The sequence below is a fragment of the Amphiura filiformis genome, chromosome 11 (genome assembly GCF_039555335.1).
Source record: "Amphiura filiformis chromosome 11, Afil_fr2py, whole genome shotgun sequence".
NCBI lineage: Eukaryota > Metazoa > Echinodermata > Ophiuroidea > Amphilepidida > Amphiuridae > Amphiura > Amphiura filiformis.
The window spans coordinates 9,671,242-9,683,946 of NC_092638.1; positions in this window are offsets into that span (position 1 = coordinate 9,671,242).

Below are 12,705 nucleotides of genomic sequence, written 5' to 3' on the forward strand. Positions count from 1 at the left end.
CACTACCCCTGTGGAAGATTTTGGATATATCTTGCACAGGGGGAGTATATATCTCGAATGGAATGACCACATTAGACAGCCCAATTTAAATTTCATACACCCTCTGAGAAAGATTCATCTTCCTGAATCTCAATTTGAAATTCATACTCCCCTTGTGGAGGATATTTCCAAAATCTTCCACAGGGGTATTGTCAATTTTAAATGGAATAGCCCATTGGGCCAGCTGGAGGTCATAACCCCTACTTTTGTTCAAAACTGACTGTAAGAAATACAGTAATACACACACCAGTAATTTGTTGGAACATGTGTTCAAACCGATTCCTTAATTCTGGCTAAATTCTGGTCAGATTTGTTTTCTGCATATAAAATTTATTTATTATAATAAGTATAAATTATGTTTGATATATATTGATAAGATAATCAATGTATCACTAGGATCCATAACATGCTCATCTGCCATTGCTCAGTTCTTTGACCCAATGCATTAGTTTATTCATTGAATGACCTTGGGTACAAAAACTCATACTCTGCAACTTGAGGTGAATTTTGCACTATGATTGTTTAATTGAGGTTATTGAACTATGGCATTTGGATGAGGTCATTGTGGTCCATAGTATATTGATCATTGCAGTATTGGTCTTCCACACTGCATTTTGATTGAATGTTTTAACAAAACTTAACTAAATATTATTTGTTTTATAACGCCATGGTCACTATGAAAGTCCTGTGGTCTTGCAATTCCTTCAGACAGGATAAAACAAATGGAAAATATCAGGATATGATAAGTGGTATCATCCTGTATAATATTGTTTTGATGTTTCATTCTACTCGAGTCACCTGTTTGTATAAATCTTTGAAAAGGTTTATCAGGATTTCTTGGATTCATTAGTAAAAGTTTTCATACAAAATCCTAAACTTAGCAGTAACATTTCACATCTAATCAGGATGTTTTCTCATACTGACCTTTTTGTATTTTTTCTTAAATTATATTTAAAAGGCATACTTTTTACTAGTTCACTTTACTTTTTCTTTTAGTAGGATTTCAGTTATTGTAAATTTCATAACAAAGATAGCATCATAGTTTTAAGTACATCCTAACTCTGAATTAGTTGTTACATTGTTTACTTTACATCTGGTTTATGTTATATTACTATAATTAGAGGTTTATGTTATAATTAGAAGTATGTAAGAACATGTTTTTTATGTATGATTTAACATTGTAAGATGTTTCTTTATATGTGATGTGATCAAGCAAAATCAGTCGGAAATATTGATTTTGAGATATAGTCAAACAAAGGAAATACTTTTGTCTCTTTCGTATTATTTTGGAAACCCGTCAACTGCTCGTATCTTTGGAACAATCTGTCCAATTTCAGTGGGTTTTTTCCTGCAAAATGTAGCCTTGCAAATGCTTTATACAGGGTGAGTCAAAAAAAGTGCAATAGAGAAAAGAATCCATTTTTATTTAAGAACCGAGTTGAACCTTTCATGTTTTAAAACATTTTATAATTAACATATCCATTAGTGATCTTGTGTGAAAAAATCAAGGAATTGTCATTTACCGTTTTGTTTTTATGACACATTTTATAACGATACCCAATTTTAATGTTTGTCCAAGAGACATCTAAAATTTGAATGTCAGCACACTCTGTGCAAGGTAGATTTGGAACCACTGCCATTTTCTTAACCTCATTGGCATTGAAATAAAATGGAACACCCAAAGTGTTCTTTATCAAAACCATATAAATTTGTAGGCGGGTTTTTCAAATGTCGAAATGAAATGCGCGCAAATTGAAGTGGAGTGAATTGGGATTAAAAAAACTGTTTGAGAGTGAGGTATGAAAGACTTAAAGTAATGTTACAAAGTTTGTTTGAACAGAAAAAAAAGAACGCAAAAATCAACCTTATTTAAGTTAAAGTCAGTTTCAGAGCTGGTGCATTTATCGTTCATTGTATGCTCCCATTCAAAATACATGGTACTTCGTGGACAAGTAATGAAATTGGGTATCGCAGCAAAAGGACTCATAAAAATTAAAGCGGTAAAAGCGAGTAACTTCGCTTTTTCACAGAAGGTGACTATTGAGTGTGGCATTTATAGAAACTTTCAATAATGTGAAAGTTCAACTTGGTTCTTTCATAAATATCGATTCTTTGCTCTATTGCACTTTTTTTGACTCACCCTGGAAAGTAGAAAATTGAATATGCCCGACTTCAGACTGATTTTTCTTGATCACACAGCATACTAGTATATGATTATGAACGTGAAAATGGTTTTCTTTTTAATTTGGGAAAAAGGATTCCTTGAGTGAACACAAGTAATTCTTGAATACATACTATTTACTAATGTTAGTGTTTGACATTTTCATTTTTATGTCAAAAAGATTGTTTTGGCATTTACTATTTTCATCTTTTTTCTTTTTTTAAATATTGCTTGCTCCCATTCCTATGTATGCCTTGCATACCTACACACATTTTTTGTCACAGATGACAAACAAAATAATGTTATTTTATGAAACCACCCTTTGCAACCTGATGTATGATATTCATGAGTTAAGATTAGTGCAAAGACTCCATTGAGGAATTAAGCAGCTTATGGAATCAAGCTGTATAATCCTTTCTGTAGGTGTAAATTGATGAGATAGATTATGGTTAAAAATTACTTTTATTACTTATGTTTTTGATGTATTTCAATTATCTGTTGAAAATTCAGCAGCAAAATATAGTTGTAATGGTACATGCAGGACTGGAAAGAAGCAGACACTTTTGTACGCTACTTCAGGGGGTGTGATCCAATGGTTTCAATATTCTGTTATCTATTTACCATTGAAGTCTACAATTAAAACGATATGCTGTTAAATTTGGGTATATTGCTCCAATGGTTTTGACATAAAATGCCCCATAGGATAGTACATACACTTTTGGTGTGGTTACCACAATTCACCATGTTTTTGTTCACACCATCTAAATGAAACATCTTGGGCAATAAGTTTTACTGGAGTAATGAGAAGAAAATAACTTTGTCTTCTTATACCGAAATCTCAGATTTTATGTAGAAAAAGTGGGGACGAGGCTGTCGATCGGGTCAAGGATCTTTAATTGGGGTTCCTAAATTGCAAATGTTCAGTGGGGTTCTGGCCATTTTTGAGTTCAAAGTTTGTGTGTATAATTTTCATCTTTTTTTTAAGTTAACATGAAATTAACAATGCTGCCAAAAGAGTCATCAGGGTTCACCAGATATGTTATCAAAAATGAAAGATATGTTTGTAGACCTGGACAAATTGTGTGGCGTCACATATCCACAGTTATACCTCAATGACAGCCGTATAGGAATCATGCCCAAAGAATAATATTTCACCTACAAACATTTTTTTCTTCTTCAAATTTTGTCTGCTATTTTCAGTCCTGCATGGGACCATATTTATAATTACCTGTGCAGTATTTTAATATTATTTCTAGCCTTTTAATTAAATTGATAATACAAATAAATTGCTAAACTATTATTTGTATCAGTTGCTATATGTATTACAATACTGTTTTCCCCAAGGGTTCCAGTATGTAAATTGTGCTTTTAGTTTAAAAAGAAAAGTTGCATATTTGTAAAATATTAGAAAACCAAGCCCACACAAATAGTTTGCAGTATATAAGTGACATTTATAGGTCCAAGAGATCAAATCAAGTGTCATATTCTTATTGAAATCCATGCACCCCTGTGGAAGACATGACCTTAATCTTCCACGGAGGGAGTGTGAATTTTAAATGGGATTACCTGAATGGGTGATTCCATTGAAAATCTACACCCCCTCTGTGGGAGATTAACCCCAACCCTACACATGATTTTTTTGCTATCGGAAGGGAAAGAAGAAATGAAAAAGGAGAGAAGGTAAAGAAAAAAGTCACTTGGTACCCCCGGGATTCGAACCCGGGACCCCTCGCATGCCGCACACGATCACAGACATGTAGCTGCCGAGGTGGCTGCCCTGGGCAGCAATTCCCTCGGTATTACTATTTATGACTTAGGCTGATTGCATCATCAAGTCACGTGGAATGCATGTATGCAGAGTGGTTTTAATAGTGAGCTTTAGTGAGACCTAGTTGGGTTAGGGTTAAGGTGATGTCTTCCATGGGGGTGTAAGGATTTCAACTGGAATAGCCATTGTCCAGTATTTGGATAGAACGTTGTCATTAAGTTTACAGTATTTCCGAGCAAAGTATTGCTGATAAGCTGTATCCATGTCAATATCATGTTAATAATGAAATTATAACTTACAGTTGAATTGGTAGTTAGATACATGGGGTTATGATACTGACATCAATGTGTTCAGTTCCATGTTTATTTGTTTGAATTTTAGATGTTTTGCTTTGCTTCAACTGTGTGTTATTGGGGAATTACGAATGTCCTCATGAGTATCTATATAGTTTGTATTTAGGCTAGATGGTTGCTTAATTTGTATTATAGAAAAATTATTTAATTTGTGTACATCGTGGAACATTCAACTACGCTTGTTACTCAGCGACTAATCGTGCTAATACACAAGCATACAATGCTACTCTATGCATCCATATTGGCGATCTCTGTGCACAGCCATGCAAAGAGTATGTTCCACGATGTACACAAATTAATAATTTTTCTGTAGTTATGTGATGAAAGTGTAGATGATGGTTGCTTATTTCCCATATTTTATTTGATCTAACCCTTCCCTGACCAGCATCACCTATTGATTGATTTGTGTACCTTACACCTGTTTATCTTAACTTACACCTGTCTTAACTCCAATCAATTTTGAGACTTATGATGTGTCATAAATATTAGTGAATCACACCAATGGTGTACTTACACTACCAGATTCTTATTTGCTGCTTCCCCAGAGGTACACTGCTGTGCAGTTACTTCATTGGTACTTAGAGTATGTGTGGGTATTCTAGATTACAAACACCGGAATCACACATAAAGTACATACACCGGTACTGGTGCTGCTTTGAGTAGCCACAAAGTAGCTGGGCAGCAGTGTACCTCTGGGTTGGCAGCAATAGGAATCTGATAGTGTACGAGTAGATGTAAGTAGATAAAAGAATGCTGTTAGAAAGGATGAATAGATTCTCTTCTCCAAAATTTCTGCTATCGTTAGGGTGGAGAACATCCGAAAACAAAAAGCGCTACCCAAGCGGGCTCATCAGCACTGACAGGAAAAGCAGAAATGTGTGAATCTGCTATCCTAAATAGTGTGAATTTTGATTCCATGTGTGAGATAAACAACATACAAAATACTGCCATAAATACTGATATCATAGGATATCAATCAGATATGTATCCAAACAAAGGGCCTACAAGTTCTAAGTTCCCTGTAAGACAGAAATTCTAGAAATAAATTGAAAAATTATGGAGCCTATTTTATTTTACACCCCTGGTCCAATGTACAATGCCACACATTGTGTTCAGTCATAATGGCTCATTTCAGAAGAAAAAGATACAGTTGCATGTTGGTTTAAATTACTGCATTGTTTGAGTTTTGAATGGGCCGAAATGCAATTTTTGCAAACTGCATATTTTCTTACATAATGAGCCATTGCAGCTGAACACAACGTGTGACGTTTTAAATGACGCCTATTCTTGTTTAGTTTTGAAATATTTGTAAATTTATGATCAAATGTCTTCGGAAGGGGAGGACTTCAGTCATGTAGTCTCACAGTTAACCTATGTGGCAGTGGCTAGACAACACTTTTGTATACAACACTACCAGTTTTATGCAGACAAAGCACTTGTTGAGTCACCTTCTGGGATGCCATAATACATGGCACTATGCATCTTACGTAGAGTTATCCCTTGTAATATTATTTCATGATAGTTATTATTATTTACGTTTTATAATGGCTGCATGTACAAATCTGAATCTATACACTGTATATACCTCCAAATATGCTGTACTGCTAAGAACTTCATGTGTAATATGTACAAAATTATGTTCAATTATATAAACAAGGATAACAGTATCATTGAATTTGTGTGTCTTGTGTTTGTTTGTTCTGGCGTCAGAAACTTGGCATCAGCTATTGATCTTTCTAAACTTTCAGTGAGGTTACGTGTGCAATCTCCTTCAATCGAGGACACACACACACACATTTCACATTCAAATCCTGGACCACTCGCCTATGGGGTACCCTCCCCGGTTTCTGGAGGTCTGCAAACGACCGCAAATGCATATATAATGTGTTTGCAAAATCAAAATGGCAGAAAACATTCTCGGTATGTCGATTGAGTACGGATTCGGACGTCCACATTTGCATAGTCCTAAACACTAAACAACCTCCATGTTTGGAGGTGATTGCATGGGGTGGGTGGGGGTGTGTATGTAATCGCTGTCAAACGTTTTTATGAAACTACATTTCAACCGCAGATGTTACTGCAACTGGGGACCGTCCCCGTTTAACTAAGATGTTCAATTGAATGCAACAACCCAATAATACATGAGGAGTGTGTCCCCTCTATTGTTCCTGGGTAGTGCATTTGGGTAATCTCACAACCGTACTCATTGAGCATGGGACTCCATTTTGGGTGGCAACCCCTGGCTGGTAACCCCTACAACAGTTCTTTGTATAAAGCCTTAGGAATCTCAGAATTCATGGGACCAAAATAGTGTACATCCTGGTATTTTTAGCCAATTGCCAAAATTTTCTCTGGATTGCTGCAAAGGTATATAAACTTTGACCTAAAATTCTTTATGGTGATATCTTGATTTTGTACAGCATCAATTGGCTAAATAAACCATTATCCATCGTACAATTAATTGGAGTTACCAATTCAGGGGGTCATAGGGCTATTCCAGTTGAAATCCATACAACCCTTATGGGGACATTTAATACCTCAATCTTCCACACAGGGAGTGTGAATTTTAAATGGGGTTACTTAAGGAGGCACACAGGATCACTAATTAACCATTATTATTCACCTCATAACTCGAAAACTATTTATGTAAAGTATATAAAAGTATACATTTTTTGAAAGGAAATGAGCTCATAAATCCATTTAAAATGTCAGTTTTGGGTCAAAAGTACAATTTTCGAGAAAATCCCAAAAAGCGGGTTTTTGACCAAAAATTTTGGTCCGCCATAAAAAATTATTTGAAAATCAAAAACTGTAAAACATGAATTTTATTTATTAATTTAGACAAATAAATCTAGAAAGTTTTTTTATTTTTACGAAATTTTACTTATTTTTTAAAATATAGGCAAAAAATCAGTAAAAACGTGTGACCCGTGTTAAAATTTTTGAATCATGGGTGATAAAAAAGTTCTAGGCCCTAATTTAAAAAATGAAAAAACACTATCTAGATTTTGGCCATATCTAAGCGTTTGACTTAAAAACGTACCTCAGAGATGCTTCATTTAGACGCCATGGCGGACCAAAAATGGTTAAAAGTGGTCAAAAGTGAACTTGCCGAAAATCGCGATTTGGAAAAATACAGCGGATTTTAGGTCCATTTTTGAAGATTATTCCATAAATATATAATCTGGTGACTTGTGACGTTTGGTCAAGTTAGAAAATGAGAAGGGGCGTCCAACTGCAGCAGATTGGCATTTTTTGGGTGATTTAGAAGGTAAAATATACAATATGACAAAATTATCTGTGCACATTCGGCATATGTTTATCCACATGGAGTAGCCATTTTACTTACTGCAGTCTTGTTTCCATGGTGCAGCAGAGCATCCGGCAAGGCCGCGGCGTCGCGTCGGCGTTTGAGGAGCGATAGGGCGCGCGGACAGACAGACAGGTTACTGTGAATAAGTTGCACAGTGCATGGTCGTGTTGCCGCGATCGAAACCATGATTATTTAAGCACAATTTTGTCCTGTTCCGTATAAAAAAAAAGATCATGCTCTGTATTAAAATTTGCGGACAGCAGAACATTAAAAGTAGCATAGAATAACTGACAAGCAATTATTTTAGCAGATAATCAGGAAGTTTTATGAAATGAAGAATAAATTGAGATATAATCATGATAATTGCGATTTCTGTTTTGTCCTAATTTTCATAATTTTGCTTTAAAAATGCAATGTTTTTAATTTATCGTTTTTGGTGATTTTTTATTTTATTTATTTATTTTTTTGGTGTTGACAAATATTGCATTTTTATGTTCATTGTCCTTTTCTGAACCGCAAACATGATGTTGTTACTACTCGTTGCTTTTTCTTTTTAGTTCAGGTGCTTGAGAGGCACCACAGCGGCCTTTTAACGCCCGTTATAGCTAGGCCTACACCACAGGAATCCCAAGTAAAATTTTAAAAGATTCTGATGTGTCGCATTACTCAATATTCCGTTTTTGAAAACTGAAAAACACAGAAATTGACATAGCCTAACAAAACCGAATTTCAAAAGTAGAAAACGGAACACTTATGGCTTTAAATTAGATTGTGGTTTATGCAGTAGGCCTATTATAGGCATCATGCTATAAAGAGCGTTTTAAAACACTGCATGAAAACATTCACGAAAATGCTTTAAAGCAGTTTACCTTTTAAAGTATGCAGAAAACATTATAAACGTGAAAGTTGAAAGCCAGACAAACATTGCAAATAAAAAGGCATTCGGCCAAAACATTCGTAAAAAGTGTTGTAAAACCAAAAGCTTTTATCGCAATCATGGCATATGGTAGACCTAATAGGCCTATTAATGGAAATGTAGTTAAAATGGGTTATGAAAAAATTTGTGTTTTCGATTATATTTCTCGTTTGAAATTATTATTTAGCATTAAAACATTCATGAAAATGCTTTCATAAGCAGCGTGCTTTCGCTATGCCGATTTCAAATATCGACATTTTGACATAGAGTTGTAGGCCTATGCCTAGATGGTTGATATGATGTTTTGTAATGTCAACGTTTGACATTGCGTTAATGGTCAATCAGGAGTAGAGAACGTTTGAAAGCGAATCTTAAATCTGTGTTTTAATAACACTTTGAAACATTATTCAGGGCCTTAGGTATCTAATATAAGCCTACCGGTAGTAATTAACTGCTTGCCTATTTTTTATGGTCTTCAAAATTAAGACGAGACTGAACGACCGCAGAGGCCCCCAAACCAAGGCTGGGACTGCATAAGATATAAGCTAATATAATAGGCCTATATTCTTGTCCAACTACACCAACTTGGTAAATCAAATAATAACATTGAAATGAATGAATGAATGAATGAATGAAATAAAACAAATTTTTAAACATAAAATAATAAGCCTAATGATGTACTATACGGGCTAAGTCTAGCCTACTAGCAAAATATTTAGGGCCTACGTTTTCTATCGTATCTACCAGATTGCGTCATCATTACAGGGCTTCTTACGGGTAACTACTTCTTACAGATAAATTTCATCTTTTCAAGTTCAGAATGAAACTTGAAAAACAAAACAAAAACAAACCAAAAATTCACTATTATGTTCATATAAAAAAAATATATAATTTATACCACTATATCAGCACTTTTTTTGGCGAAATTTATTGAGTAGGCCTACTGATTCTGGGATGGGGACGGTGGTGGTCTGTCGGCCCGCAGTTTCGCAATGCAATGGTGCAAGCTTTACCTACCTTGGAAGAGATCAATACGATAAAATACGGTAGTGATCGCGATTGGCGACTCAGCGCCTCAATCAGCAATCACCTCGCCCATCCAGTTTACCATGTGTGCGTGTATTTGCTAGCTGTACGCCGAAGTACGCGTACGAGAACGCGAGTTATTGCGGGAAAACAATGATTTATTTGCTTTTGCATTTTGACGAATTTTTAATGAAAAAGGGTCTTTAAAATAGCTTTTCTTATGGTTCAAATTTTAAGATTTCTTTAAAATCTATTAATGACAAGATAAAATACGGTTTGAAGATGACATTAGTGATGAAAACTCAATTTTGGCCATGTAACACTTCAGTGATCCTGTGTGCATCCTTAAATGAGCAAATCTGAAATCTTCACCCCATGTGTCTTTCATAGGGTATATGAATTTCAACTGGAATAGACCATTGGCTCCACACAATAACTTGCGTTATTAGCTACTTTGGACAATGGTCAAGGTCCAGTGCTCTTTGACCCCCCCCCCCCCCCCATCACTCCAAATATGATACAGGAATCTATTATAACTGGTATAACCATTCAAACTGACCCTGCTGCCAGACTCAGTTCCAGGGGAGCCACTCTCAGTGGGGGACTTTTAGAGCTGTTTATATTTGTTGCAATTAGAATTAACTTCCTGATGAAGATAATAAATTGTAGTCTCACAATTCATCAATTGATACTTTCTGACAATTTTAGATTTAGTCTGATAAACTCCTGGCTATTTTTATCAGTTCCTTATCTGTAAAGTTTCAAGTTGACATGATCCTGTACATGCACACACAAATCACTTGCTCTTGACAACACTTTCAAGATAATATTTTGAATTTATTTCAAAATATAATTCAACATAGAATCAATCACAAGGAAGATACAGCATACTACCCATGGGTAATGTTTATGGGTAACCTGCCATATAATTTAGATTACCACACTGGAGACCAAAATAATGTACCTCAGGCATGAAATGAAATTTGATAACTTGAAAGCATGAGCAGCCCATGTGCTGGTAAAATATATTATGCTCATTAATATCAAATTATTACTGAAAGCATGAATTTGGTTTGCACTATTTTTCTACTAAATTTAAATAACACCTGTGTGAAAACCATTAAGCCAATCGGAGGCCTTCCCTGAAACAAACAGTAAAATTAAGGTCTACCATCTTGGTGGACCTCAATCTGAAAAATTTGAAATATTTAAAGTGGCTTCAGAACAAAAAGTACTTGGCACCTGCAATAATTATGGCGGGAGGGCATCCCAATAATTTAGGGCAAAATTCATCATTTTAAGTTAAAATTCATAACTTAAAGCCATATTATAACATTTGCTGAGGAGGACGCTCTCACTGATTTTTTAAAATTCATTTCTTTACACAATTAAATTGTACTTTATTAAACCAATATAGCCTACCCTGCAAAAATCAAGACTCTAGGTGCTTTAGTTTTGTCAAAATCCGAGATTTTGAATAAAACGCCGCAACCGGCGCTTTATTATTACGATGGGATTATTAGTCGAACGCATACACGATGTTCATAACACACAGTACGTACACGGCGTGCGGGACAGTGATATACACAACAAAAGTTCGTACTATAACATGACCGAAGGAGTGACGTATTGGCGACATGTGCGCTGGTAGTAAATTCCAATTTTCTTTGCTTTGCCGTAATTGTTCGGCTCAAAAATAAAAGGGGATATATCTGACAGTAAAAGCTAACATTTTATGGCAAAGAAATGCTAATCTATTTTGTTTTAAAATATTATAATATGGCTTTAAGTTAACAGTCATGCCAAATGTGTGTATTTCAAAGCTTCCGTATTGGATGGGGATACCCCACCCACCCCCTTGGTGCTTTGTGGCTCAGATGGGACCTTCAACCCCAATAGTAAAATCTTCCCGAGCCTATGATATATATGGTCCCCAAATAAGCAACATATTCTTAAAAAACAAAGTGAGGACATACTAACAGTCCCTCTGTATTATACCCAATGGTAGAGGGTGACGACATAAGACATTTTGCATTGCCAAGCTATTTTTACCATTATGCTTGGCAAATCATGTATCACATAAGGCACTTTACAGGTTATAGGGACAGTTTATCGTTACGTGGTATTATGAGGATATCACCACAATATCATATGAGATCGATCTGCTCCCATAAAACCTGGATAAAGTCTGGAAATTGTGATTTTGGAAATTTAAAATGCTCAGAAAGGCAAAATCGGACATATTCAATATTCAGTTTTTTACAGGATTGTAAACAGCATTTGCAAAGTTACATTTTGCAGAAAACCCCCATTGAGTTTGGACAGCCAGTTAAAAGGATGAGCAGTTTCTAAACCAATAGGAAACAAGGAACTACTTCCTTTGTTGGCAGAATCTCAAAATGAATCAGTGGCATAGATTTCTTTTTGACATTGGGGGGGATGGGATTGGAAAAAATTTCTTGAAATATAGTGAATCCGGCACCTTTTGGCGACAGAATAAGTTTACGGTACAAATGTGCGCAAAAGCGTGTGCAAACTTTTGCAATTTTGAAGCTAAACTGATGAAATATTGTGCAAATAAAAGTGGACAAATTAAAAAATGTGGTTAATTTGGTCAGAAACTCACATACAGGCATCAACATTGGGGGATGATTGTATGGACCATCCCCCTGTCAAAATATTGGGGGATTTATCCCCGGGATCTATGCCTTAATTTGACTATCGACTTAATTTGATTAGATCACATATTATGATAACTCAATCTTTTGCCTTCAACAACACATCATTAGCTTCAAAATACCTTTGTTTTCTCTTAATTTTTATCACATTTATTGAACTGTATCTGAAATAAAGCCATGGTGACTTTGTCCAGGTTTTGCGGTACCAGATCTCATAATCTGACCTGTGTCTCAGCTCATTTGAATACAGATAAACATGTGTTTAAATTACACTATGATCAGGTCGTAAAAGGCAAGAATTATTTGGTTTTGTCACTGCCTGAGTCAACAAAGTTACGCACACGTAAATTCACAAAAGCACCAGTTAGTCTTGCAAAACGTAAAACACAGTTCGCGAATGTAGTGCACCCAGCTGCGTGTACGCCATTCTATACCAATACATGATATTGAG